Genomic DNA, 12029 nt, shown 5'->3' with positions numbered 1-12029 from the left:
TTAATCCAGCCATTGGAATCTTACCAAAATGTTCTAATGCTTTACTTCTAAAAATATTGGCTCAGTAATTTTCAAAGAAATACTTATTATCACAAAAAGGGTTATTAAAGCAAATATGGACTTTAAATACTTAACAGATTTACAGGGTGCCCTGTTTGTGGAATAGACATGAAATTCATATGTTGAAAGAATTAATATTCTGCACCTCAGAACTTTTGATGTAGCTCAGTAAATGCTCGGAGATATAGAGCAGTACTTCCTCATGCAGTGCTTAGTCAAACTATGGAACTTGCTCCCCCAGGAGAAACTTGGGTGGCTTAAGACAAATTCATGTAGGAGAGGGCTATCAATAGCTTCTCTGCCTATGTTCTGCCTCCACAGTTGGAGCCAACAGTGCTTCTGAGTGCCAGTTGCTGGAAACCGCAGAGGGGAGAATGCTCTTGTACCCATGTTCTAGTCCCTGGTTTTCCACAGATATCTGGTTGACCACTGACTTCATTTTTTGTAATTAGTTAAGTACCAAGTGAGGCCCTACAGGACTTTCTGCAACTGCCACACGACACTTTATTGAGAGATGTAGGAGAAGACAGTGTTGAAACATCTGCCTTTTGTGTTGCTGGAATGTACCAATGCACAAAGTTAAGAGCCACAGCCATTGCTCTGGCCACTTTAGTCTTTGGCCTCCATTATCATGTGGCCCCTGGAAAGTTTTCCATGATAAAATATGCCCTTGGGCTGAAAAAGCTTTTCCATCTCTGGATATTTGGAAGCATTACATGAGAATGCCTGTTATCCATCACCCCCTACTTCCTTTTTCTTTTAGCCCCTGAATCTTTGCAACTGCTGGCAAATCAAAAGCAAGCATATATTTTACTGCTGAGAGATACTCAATAAACTACTTTTCAGAATTAAGCCACTTCAAGTACTGATGGTGAAAAGCTTCATTTTGTATAAGCAATAAGCTGATAGCTTTGATATATAAACAATCTGTGGACTGAGAGGCCACTAAAAATAATCAGACACAAGTTGGATAGATAAGTATGTTTTTCTTTCTTAAGAGCATACTGAAGAGGCTGTTTTAACAAAGAATAAAAACGTTCTTCTGCTAGTTTTAGGATTTACAGTATTACTAATTTGGAACAGGAAAGAATAACTTAATATCATGACAGTTTTAAACATCTGAGGACAACTGGGAATATTGCTATTGAAAATGCAAACAGAAAAAGAGAGAACCTGAGAACGCCTCTTGTGTATGTACAAACTTACAGAGGAAGTAATTGTGGCTTCATAGCTAAGATGGAGTCTGAAACTGGCTCGTCTCATGTTCCATAAAGACATAATTCAATCACATCCTTTGCAGGATTTATAGTCAATGTGAGCTTTTTGGAAAATGTGTATAAACCTTGTTCACAGGACACAGTCAGATAAAGGCATGGAGAACCTGCATATAAACAGTGAATCATGTACATTGGCCAGTCCATAGTTTCCAAGTAGCAAATATGCACAACTTCAAAATATGCACAAAGTTCTGTATATATTTCCCATGAAATGTACAGTTGTCTAGAAACTTTGCCTGTTGCCTGGCCAGTATGTGAAATTCAAGTGGATAGTTTATATTTTTAATGTATGTATGTGACCAATAGCCAACACAACTCTCATCAGTTCGCATTTACAATAATGACCTGTCAGCCTGTGCACATTTACTACAATTTATGAACATTCAGCTGCCAAATCATACCAACATCATTTCCTCTGTTTACAGTTTCCTGGCAGGGTGGGGGTGGAGTGCCATCGCTTTTGTAACTAAATGGCACCATGCACACACAAAACAGAGGGGTCAGCAGATTCAGAAAAATCCCAAGGTTTGTAGACATGCATATGTTATTTTAAGAAGAAAGGAAAGGGACCTCAGAAGAGCAGAGAACAGGTGAATTCAGGCTGCGCATGCATGCTTTCTCGCATGCAGATTGGGAAAGGGAGAAGGAGCATGCCAAGGGCATTAAGCTGCCCCCCAGCCAGCATGGCCGCCTCTTCCCCCCAAGTGCCCCAGTATTCCCTTCAAAGCTCTCAGCTGAGACACCATACAGTCCTTGAAAGCGAGGATCAGGCCACACACTGGAGCCAGCTGAGTCCATGCCTTCAAAATGTGTGTTTTCATGTGATAAGGCTTTCTTCTTCCAGGAAGCCTTCCCACCTGAGAAAAGGAAGCCCCTCCCACACCCCCGTGTAACATTTCGTTGTAGGGCCCAACTGCATACTTTGTGTTTTTTGTTTTTGTTTAAAGGTGCATACTCCAGTCTTTGACAGCATTTACTTCAAAGCACATTTAGAACTTAGTAAAGTGCGTGAACATTCAGTAAAGTGGGGTGGGGTGGACCTTTATGCATGTCTGCCTGCCTAAAATGGACTGGTTGGGACAGCGATATATGTCATTATAGTTGAAATCTGCTGAATATTTTCTGCAACCACACACACCTTCACAGGGCAGCTCACTCAAAGTCTTAGGGAAAGGCATGTTCAAGAAAAAGTTCTATGGGCACCAAAGGACTTGCACATGGAAGTAAACAGAAATTCATGCACATGCAAGTTATTCCATTTACTTGAATAAGTTGGTTCCTTAAAATGAAACAGAAAACCAATTGAAGCAAATGCAGTTTTTGCTAAAACCATTGCTTTGAGAGAATAAGTTTTCCATAATAAAGAAATACAGTATAACATTTTTATTGATTTTAGGTGAGTTGAATATAAGTTACATATACTGCCGAATAGAACTTTTATTATTACTTGCATGCAATGGATAAAATGTATAGAAAATATTGTAGCTATATATGGCAGTGCAACCATGGCCACATTTACCAGTATGGAAACAATGAAAATATTGGTATAAAAGGACCTCCGTTCCTCCCGTCACCAGGCCCCCGCCCTGATCATTTATTCCTGGTCAGCTGGTTTGATAGCATAAAGAAAAGCATCAAGAACCGTTGTTGAGCATCCTACATACCTCTCATGGCCCTCCATAGTTTTGAATCACACATTCTAATTGCAGCATTACATACTTTGTCCAGATCTTGGTGTCAAATATGGAGTGAAATCATCTCAAGCACAAATGAATTGCCTAGTAATTTCTCAGTGGCACTTCTACAATTCCTCAGTAATGCAAATTGTTTATCATATCAAAACATATTTCATATTAAGACCATGCACTGATTATATGAGAGGGAAAGAAAGAGAAAGGATGTGATGAGATTGTGCCCAAGGCTATAAACTTATTTAAAATCCTATCCCTAAATTTGTTTTACTTGGAACCAAGATCAATTGATTTTAGTAGTATTTGCTTCCAAATGGTATTTTTAATATTACAACTTTACATTACAATTTTACTTTTCCTGTAATTTAAGCTTATCATTAAGCTATCACTATGTTCTTATTTCACATTTCTTCGGGGCTTGTACACTTGCACACATTTAGACAAATGCCTACACTCACGCTTCTTTTCTATGAAGAGGAGCAGATATCACAGTGCGATTGTCACAAGCATTTTATAATAGGTTAGATCTAAAGGTTCCCTTCTTCCAATGGAAGGAGCTTCTTATGAAATAAGACTCCTTTCATGAGAGGAAACTCCTTCTGTCAGAGAAAGGAAACCTATGCCTCCAGCCCAATAAAGACCTGACCATTTTAGAACATCAAAGTTTCCATGGTGGTTTATGAAACTGGAACTATTATAAACTCCAAACAGGCTTCAGTGTACTCACTGAGCTGGTTCACATGTAATTCCCAACCATGGTTTGGTGTTGTATGAATGAGAGTCACGTTCATCCACTCCCTTCTCTTCTTCCCATCTCCTCTTCATTCTACTATTGCATGTTTTGCTTACCTGGCTTCTTAACTTGCAGCAAATCATATATCCAGTTGGGTGATCTGTAGTTTTTACAAAGCTAGCCTGCAGACCAGAATTAAAAACCAAATTTGAATGTACTAGAGTACAGGATAAAAGTTAAGAAACAGGTTTGTGGGATTTCAGTGGTGGGAGGGTGAAAGCCGCTCTGCCCCACATAAATACACAAACACTCCCAGTCATCCTTGGGACCCTGTGTTGGCCACCTTTGAAAGATAAATTATCCACATAAGGGTGAGATACATGATTAGCATCAAGGGTAGTTTGAGGGTGTAAAACCAAGTGTACCTTAAGTAATCATCTCTTCAGAATTCTTCAAATTTTGAACTCAAAACCAAAAGTTATTGATTGGCCCCCAGTGCTTACACCAGATCCAACTAATTGGCCTTGCAAGTGAAAGACCAAAGAAGGACTTTTGCTAGCCCAGTGGGGCTGTCCTCTCCTTGTATGCCCTCCACACCCCAAATTGGCTGAGGGTCGGGTCGGAAGAACCTCCCAGGACAGTTCACAGAGGGAGAAGAGGGGAGATGGTTCTACTGGGCAAGCAGATTGAACGTTTGTAACAGTGTGGCACTGAATTCCTCCCATGGTGTCCGATTTTTTGATAGGAAAAAGGCAGAGCACCTTCCGGTGGACTCTACAGAGTCTAGAAGGGAATGGTGGGGATTTTCTATAATACCAGTTTTTACATGCTGAACTGGATACTACTGTTTAGAATGTGGGTTGTCGCCCACAGACGAGGGAGACTGAAAAATAGTAATATGCAGGTATTTAGGTTAAATGTAATCCAGAAAGCATAATGCACCTTAATTTGAGTGGGAAGAAATTCTGCATTTCAGTGGTAGGTTGCTGGTGTGGTGGGGAAAAGCACTTTAAAAACAGTAGGTAAATGGATGTTAATACTTAAACCATTATTCTGCATAGTGCAGGAGTGGGGAATGTATGACTCTCCACATGTGGCTGAATTACAAGTTTCATCATCACTGAGACCATTGGTCATGCTTGCTGTGGCTGATGGAAGGCCAACAACTTCTGGAAGTGTACCCCTGAACATGAGTCTAAATATATATATTTACAAAATGCCTGTTTGTAAATAGCAACAAGTTGTGTGGTTTCAGAGTAAGAATAAGTACCCGGTTTTTAATGTATCAAACACGTAGTTTGAGTGTGGCTTAGGAATTGGAAAACAAACAGGGCTAAGATGAAGCCATTCATACTGTGGAAACACAAGTGGCTTTCTTGGCAGACTGCTTTGAAGACGATTACAGTGATATTGCAATCTCGGTGTTGATTGTGGCATGGTTGGGCACATCTATAATTTTTGCCTAGATCTAATCAGCAGCTAATAAAGAAAGTGGGGAGGAGGGAGTAGCTAGAATAAATATACAGTATATCAGGAAGGAAAATATTTAGGGAATGTTGCATTCAGGAAAACAAAACAAGCAAGCACTGCTTTAAATTAGGAAATGTGCATTAGGAAAAAAAATCAGTTCTGGATGTATTTGGGTGTGCTACAGAATGCATTTTCAGAGTAAGCATGTCTATCAGGGCTTTAATTGCTACACTTAGAAGAATGTCCTCTCTTCTCTACCTGCCCCACCCCCCTCAACCCGACAAGAAGCCAGAGTTAGCTGCACAAATGAACAGGCTTCACAAGAATCAGATTCTCTTTGGACGACTCTTCACATTCCCAGTCATCATTACATTTAGGCAGCACAATTCCGCCTCTGGTTGATGGGCAGAGAAAGTGGGCAGCTTGCCAGGTAGACGTTACCATGACTCCCAACCCCCAAAGGTGATGCATTTTTCAGCTAATTCAATGAAGAGTGGGCTGAACTTTGGGTATAAACTAGACAATAGCTGCCTTCGCAGTATCAGCAGAATGGTTTATGGGAATGCACTCCACATTTGGCTGAAAAAAATCATGTGACCTTACGGCTGAGATTTTGCAATGGTGCCAACGGAGACTTGGAAAGATGCAACCTCTGGCTTCTTTTCCCTCGTTCCTTATGTGGCTCAGAAAATGGTGGATCTTAATACTTGACTTTAACCAGACTCAGCAAGCAACAGAACCTTGAAGCACAACTTTGCCTTTCTTCTTCTTTTCCCTTTTTTGGCAGGCCACCAAGAGGCTGCCCCTTTCACGCCTGATACAGTCTGTTGCTTATCTGTCTCCTGATAGATGTGAGGGAAAGAGGAGGAAATCCTAAACAGAGTATTTAGGGTTAAAAAGAGAAAGAGAGCTGCATTTGAAAAGGACAAATTCAAGAGAGAGTCGTCGTTTTGTTTGAAAGGTGGCATGGCAGCATTTTGGAGGTAGTTTACGACAAGCCTTTTGGGCGTCTGGAGAATAAAAGTTTCAAGTGTTTGGATGTGCTGGCGTTGGAGCTGGGGAGACCCGACAACAGCATTGAACATGAGATCATTGCAAGCACAGTTTAAGCAACTGGCACTCTGCCTCTCTGCCCCTTGGCTTCGGCAGATTTATGCAAGCATCATTTATGAAATCAACACAGGAGTTCAGTGGATTTTTTTCCTCCTCTCCCCCCCGGCTTGCCCTGCTTCTGGTCCTGCACAGGCGGCCGTCGCAAGGATTGGTGCAGTTTTTGCGCAGTGCCATGTGCCTGGAATTCTGAGAAGAACGAAAAAGACGGCAGACACCCCGTTCCTCACTCCTGGATCTAGACGGTGCCTAGGAAGCTACAAAGTCTGAGTTTGGAAAGAAAGTCAACTGACTTGTTCACAAAAAATAATAAATACTGGCATGTTTAACTACAGGAGCTTCAAGATGTCTTAGGGCTTCTTAGGACATAACTAAATCAGCTGAGATGTTCGATTCATTTAAAACTGTGTTTTTGTTGCATCAGTAGGTTGCAATGAGTGATAAAGCACCTTTCGAAACAGGTATAGCAGATATTGTTAATTTGTTTTCCTTTCGTTTTGAAGCTGAAATCCTTGTCTTATTCACGCTAACGTTCTTGACCAATCACACTGCTGAAAATATCTTTTTGTTTCAGTCATGTCTGAGTACTGCTAAAAATACAATAGTAAACAGAGGCTCGAGAATGTTATGATTAACTTTGGGCCACGTTTAATCTTAGCTAAGTGCTGAAGTAGTGCAAAGTCATCTTGTCTTATGGCTATTCAGGATAAATGTTGACTATAATCTCTATATGCCTTCAGGTATATAGACTGCTGCTACGAAAGAACGCAGGCTAATTTTTTTATTCCTGCTTCACAAAACTGGTACAATGGGTCAGCCCTCTCGTCAGTGCTTTGAAACAATCATGTAATTCTTCTAATGCCTATGAAAGTTTATCACTATTTCTGTCTAACTGCATTATGAAGAATTCAGTGGCATAAGGACAGAAATGAAAAGCGTGTTATTATAACTTTCATATTGCAAGCCTGGTTTTCAGTTAGTAACAATGTCTATTTTTGGATGTTTGGTAATGGAGCACTTGTCCAGAAATAGTTAGGCAGACAAAAATGCGAGGCCACGCATTCAATATTTGTTTACAAAGAAGCTATGCACAGTTACTCATGGCATTAAAGGATAATGCCGCCTCAGCAAATGAGTTTCCTTTAAACTGTTCCGTTGCTGTACAGCTTTCATATTTCTAATTAGAAATAATTTAAGTTGAAACACTGGAAAATAATTGTGCACATCAATGGGCAATGTTTGTAACCCTTTCCATACTTCTAAGTTTTGTTTTGTGTCTTTAAAAAAGCAGCTCCAACTATGAATTATAACTTAGATTAAATATTTTGAAATGATTTGTGTAAAAGTGATTGTTGTCTGTTGTGCAGGTTACACATGCTAGGGACATGAAGGGTAAATATTTCTAACAGTTTGTGGCATGATGTCAAATGTGGATTCTAATATGCTGTTTTGAACTTTGCAAGGAGTAGAGAAAAAACAAAGAACAGTGAGAAACTGCCAAGGGAGGATAATTCACATTTGACAAATATAAGTCCTTAACTAGGATTTACACTGCAGCATTAATTAGCTTGAGTATATATCCCCCCCCCAGCCGTTATAGTAAAAGAATTGCATATTGGAATTAAAATAAATATGCCAATAGATCCCCATGCTGTAATGGAAAAGTAATTATTGTGTAGACTAAGAAGTTATTGCTTATGTGAACAGATAAATCACTGTATTTAAAAGTTTTATAGTTTTAGGCTGCAATCCTATGCAACTTTCATGAAAGTAAGAGTAAACATGCTTAGGATTGCACTTTTATCTTCCTACTCAAGTCACACTTTTTCATTTTATTAAACATGCAAATCTATTTTGTCCCTCTTTGCTTGTTTGTATCAGACAAGCTTCTATATATTTACATATTTTAAATAAGTGTGCTTTTTTCTTACTTTTGTCTAATAAATTAACTTTATATGGTCTCAGCAGGAGCACACATTTCTTTGTGCTAGTATCATGATCAAGAGACCTTCTAAAATGGATCGTATTGTAGAACATTTTAATGTTGTGTTTCTTCATTTTGTTATAGTGCTGTGAAAAATTAAAATGGAAAAGAAAACCGAAGAACTGGATCATGTAAGAACTGAATGAAGGTAATACAATGTTAAACACATATGTGACTATTTTCATATTTGAATCATGTTCTTAAAGCATTTTTAACAATTAGCATTTCATTTTAATTGAATAATACCTCTTTAATATTGATATGATTACTGAAAAAAGTGCAGTTCAACTGGCTTTTCTGTTCCTTGTTGTTTTCCTTTCAAATATCTTGGTTTCATTTACCACAGAGAGAGTATTATCAGTGAAGGGAAACAAGTTAGAATTGCAGAATTAATGTAACTAAACTAACAACAGGTGTGATGTAGAATGGACTTTGGGGGATCCAGCATATATTCCACACTCATCTGTATGGTATGGTAAATGTCTGGTCAAACTTTTCCATGGCACTCCCCTAAAATAAATGTATAACTGCAAAGCTGATCTCCATATTCATAATTATGTTGTTTAAAGTATGATTTTAAGAATTTAAGGATAAACATTTCTGGGACGATGAAGTAATTATTTGGATTAAGTTACAAATATTTTAAAAGCAGCATTGTTGCTAGATGCTCATTTCTGAAGTGGGAAATATAAATAGAATTTCTGTTAAATAATGACTAAAATGCCAAATAACTTCAGTTACTGGCCTGCAATGTCCGAAACTTAGATGCAAGTTACTTGCCCCCAAATGACAATATATCCAACCACTGACATTTGGGTCATTCTAAACATTTAGTGCTAGAACACTTTTATTATTAAATTACCAATGAATAAAAACATTTTGAACCTGATTCAAAAGAGAACAACATTTTGATTGATTAATACCCATACAGCTAGTATTTGGATTAATCAATAAAAGACATTGGCTTAAAGCTATGTGGTTAGTGTAGATGGTTTTTTTTTTAAAAAAAAATGATATAGCACCTCTGTCCTAAAATATATCTATGCTATGTAGGTTTTTTTTTAGTTACAATAATGGTGTGTATGTTTATGAAAGACACTTGGAGGATAATTCCTTCAGGATGTAATCTATTTAACAAGGATTGAACCCCATTAATTCAGTGGAACTTACTTCAAAGTAGACATGGATAGGATTCGATTGTCAGAGAACCTGTTGATACTTCAGAAAGGCTGCTTCCAGATGTGGCAGAAGGCCTCATAACTTGATTCAATAAAAACTAGGATAATTTATTAATAGCCACAAGAGGAGAATTTTTTACATTTGTCATTGTTGTTCGGGTAAACATTTATGAAATTTTGAGTAAATATACTCTACCGTAACACAAATAATACAAAGTTTGCAGTATGCTGGTACTTTCACTTGGAGCAGATATGTTTTGATTCTTGGACATGATGTCTTTTCAGATTCAGTAGCTGGATTTTCATTGTTTGTAACATATCGTTCGTTCATCAGGAATCATATTAAATCTGCATAGTTTCCCTTCCCCTATTTGGCTTACGAAATTTGAGATGCTGTTATTTTGATAGCTCAAAACCCACTTGAATTTGCTACCATATAACTTTGTATCTGTTTTGTGTAGTTTTTGAACATTCAAACTGTTTCTTATCTTTCCCTTAATGTGCATTTGGAAGTTGTTGTTTGTCAACAGAAATGCTTAGCAATGATTTGTTCTAACTTGCTCCCACACTGCTTAATCTGAAAGATGATGCCAATTGGCATAAACCCGTAGATCCGATCTTGTGGTGAAGTGTACTGCACAAGCTCGCTTCTATGGGTCTGTGTCAGTCTGGTGATCTGACCCAAATATATATATAGCAAGTCACAACTTGGGGTAAAAAAAGACTGATTTTTGAGCAACTATTGTCAAAGAGAATGGATGTTCCTTTTTTCAAATTTATATTTTGGTTTTAGCATTGTCATCATCGAACATATGAGGGAGAAATCTTACTATTTTTCTTTTGTGTTTTTATCTCTTCAAAGCAGAATACATTTAAATTCACAATACATTTCCAGAAAAGAGTATGGAAAATGGGCAACGATTAAAAGCAGTGGCTGTGTTCTGCCAAGGGAGAACTCAAAAGACCATTTGGCTTTCTGATTGTCACCTATGGAAGTTGAAGTTGCCCAGGAATATTGGATTGACTATTCCATAGCTCAGGCATGTCCAAAGTCGGTTTAATCCAGCCCCCATGGCAGTATATGTTCTAGGGTAAAATCCTAAAAACAGCTCAACAACTCTGGGATAAAATTGTAAAAAAAAAAAGCTCAACAACTTTGGTCGGCCCTCACGCATGTTCATTTCATCAATTCTGGCCCTCTTTGAAAAAAGTTTGGGCACCCCTGCCATAGCTGGTAACAAGAAACCATGTGTGTACAGGCCTCCAGGTTGTGGCAGTTGGCCTCAATCCTGCAAATACTTCCAAGTGCTTAAATCCCAGTAGGATTAATAAACTCAGAAGATAAGGGTCGTTTTGCACAATATAGTAAAGAGATGTTCACAGCATATCTCTGTGTTTGTTCCCAGTAAAGTGTGAGAACCATAAGGTTTGAATTGTTTGCTCACACGTAAACAAATACTGAGGGAAGTAATTGGCTAATAGTTGTTGTTTAGTCGTTTAGTCGTGTCCGACTCTTCGTGACCCCATGGACCAGAGAACGCCAGGCACCTCTGTCCTCATTGGCTAATAGACATGCTACTTATTCCTTTTTTAAAAAAAAGCATAAGGAAATACCAGGAATAGCATCTGGCATCTTCCGTATGCCAAACATGTGCTCTAACGGTGTGGTATGGTTTAGCTATTATGTACCCTCACAATAATGGTGTTCACCATGGAATACTTGTGGCAAACACCACTTTTCTCTGTAACGTGAATGGCCTCAAAAACATTACTTACAGGGTGAAACAATTTAAATGCATTTGCTTGATATGTACTAGGGGAAACTCACATGGATGTTCAGTATGCTCTCATGATTTGAAAGAGGGTTGCTGATTCTGTGGAAGCACACACAATATCAACAGGACAGAAGCAAACTCCTCAGTGATCCTTCCATGTTCATATTAAACATGATGGAAACTGATTAATGGTAAGTGTCTGCCATATTTGAAAGAGATGCAGAAGATCAGAAGACATTGGAAGCTGTGTGCATCCGGGTTGAGGTAGTAGGTTGTATGGTTTAGAGTTACACCCTGGGAGTTAACTGTACAACCTTCTAGCTTTCCTTGGAGCACACTTGAACCATCGAGGAATTCATCATCTTTTTAATCTAATAAAGTGAACTCTGTGTAGTAAATGTATATGGAGTAATCACTCTGAAGCTTTATTGATGCTCACATACTCCTTATTACATGGTTATTTCATTTACAGCGTATTAGGAACTATGCTAACATGTTCTCCTAATGGACTGTGACTGCACATCACAGATATTTGAGAAAGAATGATGGCTACTTTAATTATATCAGCAGCAAAGCTGGAAAAGCTGACTTAATCGCTACATACAGAAACTGACAAATATTTATCTCTGCCGTTTTTCCTCTTAAGACTTATCTGAAATAGTTTAAATTTGATGTAACTAACTCTAGAGCAATACTTAACAAAAAATAATGATTTAATATGAGACTAGATCATGTGTATGTCTGCTTACAC

At 38.3% G+C, this 12029-nt stretch overlaps 1 long non-coding RNA gene across 1 annotated transcript in view; it reads left to right on the top strand.

Moving 5' to 3' along the window:
• The window catches only part of LOC310843839, a 237494-nt gene that overhangs the window by 188901 nt on the left and 36564 nt on the right, over positions 1 to 12029 (top strand). The window contains exons 6-7 of the long non-coding RNA XR_014563677.1: positions 8410 to 8473; positions 10366 to 10554. This is a non-coding gene — a long non-coding RNA (uncharacterized lncRNA). The remainder of the gene's footprint in view (positions 1 to 8409; positions 8474 to 10365; positions 10555 to 12029) is intronic.

The sequence above is a fragment of the Podarcis gaigeae genome, assembly GCF_964106915.1.
Source record: "Podarcis gaigeae genome assembly, chromosome: 4".
Classification (NCBI taxonomy): domain Eukaryota; kingdom Metazoa; phylum Chordata; class Lepidosauria; order Squamata; family Lacertidae; genus Podarcis; species Podarcis gaigeae.
The sequence above is the reverse complement of the archived record's forward strand: the minus strand, read 5'-3'. Positions and strand labels throughout refer to the sequence as shown.